Source organism: Odontesthes bonariensis, chromosome 20 (genome assembly GCF_027942865.1).
Source record: "Odontesthes bonariensis isolate fOdoBon6 chromosome 20, fOdoBon6.hap1, whole genome shotgun sequence".
Classification (NCBI taxonomy): Eukaryota; Metazoa; Chordata; class Actinopteri; order Atheriniformes; family Atherinopsidae; genus Odontesthes; species Odontesthes bonariensis.
In genome coordinates, this window is record NC_134525.1 from 31,560,956 (window position 1) to 31,567,968 (window position 7,013).

Sequence of the window (7,013 nt, forward strand, 5' to 3'; positions counted from 1 at the left end):
TGACCCACTCTAACCACTGAGCTGTCCTTTCCATTTTAATTCGGCAGATTAAACTGTTGCTTTATTCTAATAAACCCTGTGACCTACTTAACTTTAACACATAATAGTATTTTTTTATTATGATTATGAGGATTATTTGTCTTCAAGTGAGAACCCACCCGTCATAGACATAATGAAATACACATAATAATCAAGTTTAAACATTGAAAATTTACGGCAAAAATAGGAGAGGCGTCTGGCTGCAGACCTGCACTGTCAGGACCCTTCGTTGCAGACATGCACTGTGACGTCACCTGCACTGTGAGGACCGGAAGCGACAAGCTAGGAGCACGTATTTTTCGTTCCCCATTTGAACTGTGGAGACGACGAGGTGAGTAAAAGTCGAGTGAAAACAACTTTCTTTCATACGAAGAAACAGTCTTTATTCACTGGAACGTTACGTTGCACACTATATACTCTAAAGTTATATTAATTTTAAAGAATCAGGTTTTTTACTTTTGGCTAGTCTTTAGCGTTGTTATCGTATCGATAGTGCTCACTTAAATGCGCCATTTATATATATATAATTTTGTTTTACTTATTACGACATTATTTGTCTCTTACAGATGCATATTTCAATAACAACCGCCGGCACTACGCCCAAAATCGAACGCTGCACGTCATGTTGCAAACTGTTTCACTGCCCTCTGTGCCTACAATTTAAACCAGCAAAATTGTCCAAGCTGCAGAGCCACTTAGAGGCACATACAAAAGGTGGCATTTTATTTAAAGGTAAGCATAATGTATTTGTCTGTTTGTTTGTACTCATAAGTATTAGCCAACACTACTAACTTCTGGCAGGTTGTGGTTTGGTTTGTAAAAGGGTAAAAGGAAAATGAAGGGAATGTAGGTTGCAGTGAAGAACATCTGACACCTCACTTTCTGTCTTTTAGAAACCTATCCCAGTCACTAAATCCTGGCAACTGGACAGAGAAAACTGGACTACAAATTCAGGAAAGAGTATAAAGTATGTATAATGCATGTATTCATATTAATAGTTGAGTACTCAGGAAGAAGAGCAGCAGGCAGAGGTCTCCAAGAGAGCCAGACTTGCTGATGTGGACACACCAGTGGAAGGCGTAAGCTTTTTCACAGTATCTATTGGTCAGATACTGTTGGTGTGGCAGCTATAGTACAGACATCTTTCTTTCTGTCTTTTCCATAGGACTCGGTTGAAGATCGCATACTTCAAAATTGCAGACATGCAGCAGAGTGGGCTGAGGCCAACAAACCACTGTTGTCTGCCAGAGTGGACCTGCCTGACGTTCTGGGCATGGGGGAAGAGGAACAGGCAGAGGCTGCTCTACAATATAGGAGGTTGTGGAACGAAGAACTGGACGAGGATGAAAGAGAAGCGATCCTGGAGCCTTTCAAAATGATATTTCACAATATTAACGACATGTTGATATTTTGTGAACAGGTAGTCGACAAAAACAAAGATTTTTTGTCATATTGTGAATGTTTGACTGAATAAACACGACAGAACATTTGATCATGTTGTGACTTGGTGTGCTTTTTATGTTTTCTCATTGATCCCTTAATAATTTGACTAAGATTATACTGTAGATATCAAGAGTTAGGGTACTATTTAGTGGTACTAAGGTGTTCCAGCAGCACAAGAACATAATTGGCATAGACATGGAACCAAACATGAAATTTATGGTGGTTAAGGATAAAAATACAGAATAATACAACAGAAAAACTAATTGAAACAAATATATATATATATATATATATATATAAAGAGCAGTGCGATAAAGTCAAAATGAAATGATAATGAAATAGCAGTGACTTACTCTATAGTACACAATAAAATGTACAGTATAGGCCTATGGCATCTTGTGAGATGTTGGCTTATGAATATGAGCCTAAGAGAAAATGTGTGCAGTGACCAAACAAAAGTTTACAATACAAATAAAAACAATAGACCGGGAATTGATAGATTTTATGTCGTACTGTTAACTAATTAATTCATTTGTGAGGACCTCTTGAAAAATATAGCGTTTAAAATCGTTTAAAAATACGTGCTTCCGATACACACGCTTTTATTTTGAAAGGCTTCGAATCAACTTCCGGTCCTCACAGTGCAGGTGACGGTCTGCAACAGGGTCCTGACAGTGCAGGTCTGCAGCCAGACTCTCTTGGACACATCCGAGCTGAATGTTTTTGAGCAATTGCTCAAAAGAAAAATGGACGGAGGACTGCAATTCTCGTCCATTATGGAAGTGTTAGATTCCTGTAATAAAGATGTGTTTCCGAGAATTAGCAGCTTACTACGTGTATTGGCAACACTTCCAGTCACAAGTTGCTCTGTTGAACGTCAGTTCTCGGTTGTTAACAGAGTTAAGTCGAAGATCAGAACCACAATGGTCACAGACAGACTGAATAGCATCTCACTGCTCATGTTTGAAAAGGAGCTCACCGAGGAATTGGACTCTGATGAGATTGAATTGTTTATTGTTTATTGATCCACATCAGCTATCACATCCACAGACGAGCGCTGTTCTACCTGTGGTCAAGTTTACAAATTGCATTGTCCTTTTTATAAACATGCATTAAGCAGCATACAACACAAAAAACAAAAACATAAAAATAAAAGAGGAGATAAAGATCATAACTTGATATAAGTTGGTTATATTCAGTTCTGATCAACTTATAGCCACAGTACCCTTATGTACCTTTAGATCCACGTAGCCTCTTTTAAAAGAGGAATAAAAACAAAAGAACAATCATGTAACACCTTGTGTAAACAAGTACAATTTCAATTTGATTTTAAAGGCCATCTTACTTGTTTCATTTACCAAAAAACGTGATAAAAAATTCCATGCTACCATTGCTCTGTAATGCAGTGTTCGTTAATTGATGCATTCAAAGCCAAGCCACGCCGCCTTGCCCTGTGAATTCAGTTGCAGCGCAAATATAGCAGCACATAAGTTCCGTTCTTAACCCAACAGTGGTGTTATTCAGATGCTGATTAAATGGGTTTGTTAACCATGCGTAATAGTATGGCTCCATGAGTATGCGTACACGTGCTATGATGTGCTCTTCATCTCTGGGCACTGTGTCACTTTATGTTTTGCAGCGGTTGCATTTGTTCTCTGTTAAAATACATGGTTAATGTATTATTTTGGAGTTAATAAATTTGAAAAAAAAAAAAAAGGGAACACCAGTATTTTCTTGGGAACACCTAGTAATTTTTTTCTGGCTACGCCACTGATTGTCATGTTGAACCACATATGCGTACGAAGGCAAAGAGCCATAAATACGTTGACTACATATCTGCCATTTCTGTGGTTTTGTCAACACATGGTCACAACTGTCTTACGCTTCAAATACGGTTGCTGTTAACTATGTATGCGCATGTTTATCATGGCCGCCTCGCGTATGGCGCGTCGGTTGTCCTCAAAAATTAATGTTACACGTTTGGATGCTGCAATATACGTTATCAGTAGGTTTACTTTTGATGTCTCAAGGGTTTGTATCGACGAGTTCTCGCGCCGCACTTGGTTTAGGGGCCTCACATCCATCTATGATACTTGAGCTGTCGCTTTTTCTGTCGTGATCTTAAGGTCACCAAATGCTAACCTCTTTTATAGAGGTACCCCTTTTCTTTCACCCTGTAAATCCGGTAGCAGCTTCTGGTTTGAGTGATCAGGCGTGCCCCTTGTGGAATCCTCCGGTAATACGACACAAATAAGTTTGGGAGTCGTTACACCGTGAACGGAGATGGTCGCTTAAGTGAATGTGAGGTGAAACGGCAAGTAAATTATCATGTCTGCTCTGCACACTTCATATCTGTCCCAGACTGACACATTTAGACCAACAGACCCAGACTGATACTGGTGTTTAGTTATCAGCTTCTAGTTTCACAAGTGGTGCCTCATAATTAATGACTTTTCATTAATAGATAAATAGATAGATGGATGGATTTTATTAAAGACTCGTAGTTCAGATCACACAGAAAAACAATCAATAATAAAAGTACATTTAAAAAAAAAATGTAATAATAAAAACACTCCTAATCTTTTAGGAGGCAATACCAATGTTTCCAATATACAGAAGTATATCTTACTGCACTATATTTAATAATCTCGTTGAGTATTATTAACTGTCCTTGGACATTTATCAATAATTGCTTATAATTAAGCTAGCTCCTGCTATATTCCTAACACTTTTGTAATGAATTTCTACAAATTGTATCATGATATTCTGTAATAAAATCAATTACACAGTAACACAGATGATAAATAATTTTGTAATAACAGCCCTGTTTAATTGACTTACTTTTTTAGACTTGGATAAGCATCTACAGCCTTCGAGAGGGTTCTCCTGACACAGCAGTGGGAATCCATCAGCCGAGGCCTGTATATCATTGTGGCAAAGAATGATGGGAACATCACATCCCACTTGGGCAATGTGCCAATTCCTGCTTTCCAGCCAAGTGCTCTTGGTTTGCAATGTGGGATATCTTCCCAAACTCAAATAAAAGGGTAACCTTTTAACCTACCAAAAGCAAATCGCTTATGTCTAACATTTGGGAAAGGTGCCATCTGTCTTAGAGTCCAACAGATTTGACAGTGTGACCTAATGTCTTCATTTGTTTGTTGCTGCGTCATTCTTGAATTATTTCATTGGAAATGTAGTCAACCTGTTTAAAAGTCTTAAATAAAGTGGTCATTTAAAAAAACACCCTTTTACACCATTTTATAAGTCATTTGTCCTTCACAGGGCCAACACAGTGACGAGTGAGACAAGCGATTATTCATGCTAAGCCTCATTCCTGCGGTTAATTTAGATGAACCAATTACAGTGGGAGGAAGCCTGAGTACCCGGAGAGAACCCATGCATGCACGGGGAAAATTGTAAACTTCACACAGAAAAAACTGAGCCAATACTCAAACCAGGAGAATTTGTGCTATAAGGCGACTGTGCTAACCACCACACCACTGTGCAGCCCCCCAAGTAATGGAATGACTTTAGTAAATGGAATCTGAGTGTCATACTTGGTCAATTCTCAATGTCAATTTAAGAATATTATGCTAATTAAAAAAGAAACCTAAACTTTATTGAACTTGTATTACATTTCTGCGTGAACACATTCAACACAGAATGTGTTAAATGCATTCAGCAGCTCTAAATGTCTCAAACTGGACCCGCTGTAGTTTCTTAAAACGAATACATAATATATTATTTTCAGCACATCCATTTTGTGCATGGTTTAAAGAAACAAAGAGTAAGCTCTACATGAGTGATTTTATTCAGTTGAAATGCTGTGTTGTCTGGTTTACTTCCCATAAAATGATCATCTACTTCATGTTATTTTTATACATTTTTATATATTTTTTAGGGTTTTGGTTGATGACGTTCTTCACCACATCACACTGATATCTTAATGTATTTGTCATATGTAGCTGTGCATATGACACCTGAAAGTATTTTATCTGCACTCTTCACTTTTAAATTGATTATTTTTAATGTTTTTTTAATTTTTTTTTTTAATGATTTTATTGCCTTCTTGTGATTTTATGTAGCTGTAAAGCACTTTGAATTACCTTTTGTACAAATTGTGCTCTATGAATAAAATTGCCTTGCCTTGCTATTTACTGCATTTTGCCTGACCAAAGGACGAAACATGCATTAAGACTTAAAGATGAATTTGACTGAAATCATTACGAAAATTCTATAGATTTTATCGTGAATTGCGTTCCCATGATAAAGTAAATCTGTTATAGTGTAGTATATTTTTATAGTAAGACTCCTACATGCAGTGCTGCGCATGAAATGAATGAGCACATTCATATCTAATATCAAATTTGAACTGAACAGGGCTGTTTTTAACTGATGAACATGAAGTGAGGGCAGCTTGCTCTCGCAGCACTGTCTCTTGACAGTTTCTGTCAACAGTGAATGTGTCATGCTGAGTTGTGCCTGCACTCACCCCATGGTTGCATGCTCCAGTCGAAGCCACGGACTCTGCAATGATTTCTGCACCAGTCACAGACATAAATACCACATATACAATTCAGTCAGTAGTATTAGGATGACGGACATGTAATTACAGATGTGTGTGGAACTACACACAGCAGTACTCCTACAGCAGATAACAAGAGAAAATCTCACAAAAAAACAGAGGTGAGCAATTCTAAAATAGGCCGAACGTCTATTTTGACAGACAGGTGGTCTGCACACCAAGACCAGCTCTACCTCAAAGTGTGATCTCATCTGAGGTGCTCGCAAAACCATATTGTCACTCAGCAGCTGCTCTCCTTTCATAGTTTCATGTTATTAGATGTTTGTAGTTCTTTCTCTTTTCCACTGGCTGCTGAAGTTACCGACTGTATGTTAGTGTGATGTTAATTGTGAGACCAAAGCTTTTGTTACTGGGCCTCTGCTGACGAATATACTTTAATCAGTATGCGAATGGATCAAGGTAAGATACTAAAAACATGCTTTTTTTTTTTAATTACACTTTCATTTTGAGGATGATGGTTATTGATATAATAGATAAATGCAGAGATACATATGCATCTGATCAGATGGCCATGAGGCCCTTGTTCTGGTTCCAGGACTCCATAACACTGTAATATACATATATATATATATATATAAATATATAAAAGGAGAATCCAGGGGAGCAATTTAAAAAAAGTGAGAACATGAACCAGTTTGTTTTGAGACCGTGAATTTAGTTCAGAAGGCTAAAAGTATCAAGTGGTAAACTGACTTCTGAACACAGTTTGAATCTGTGTGAACTGAGCTTTGAACTAGTTCCTGCCTGTGGTGTAATATGATGTGTTGTAAATGAAAGCATATAATGAAAGCTCTGCTCTGAATGCTTTTTATTTCTATTTTTTTTTCTCAATTTCTGCATCTTCTGTATGTCTCATAAGATCCAGAACGTCAAATCAGTGCTAAGCTTTTCAAACCGATATTCTAATGAAATATTATGCATATGTTTTGGTAATAATCCATAA

The 7,013-nt window shown here is 37.4% G+C and overlaps 1 long non-coding RNA gene across 1 annotated transcript; it reads left to right on the top strand.

The window, feature by feature from the left end:
• Positions 1-324: 324 nt before the first annotated feature.
• Positions 325-1,337, top strand: LOC142369845 (uncharacterized). Its single transcript, XR_012767720.1, has 4 exons — positions 325-370; positions 606-771; positions 933-1,118; positions 1,205-1,337. It is a non-coding gene; the product is annotated as an uncharacterized LOC142369845 (long non-coding RNA).
• The last annotated feature ends 5,676 nt before the right edge of the window (positions 1,338-7,013 follow it).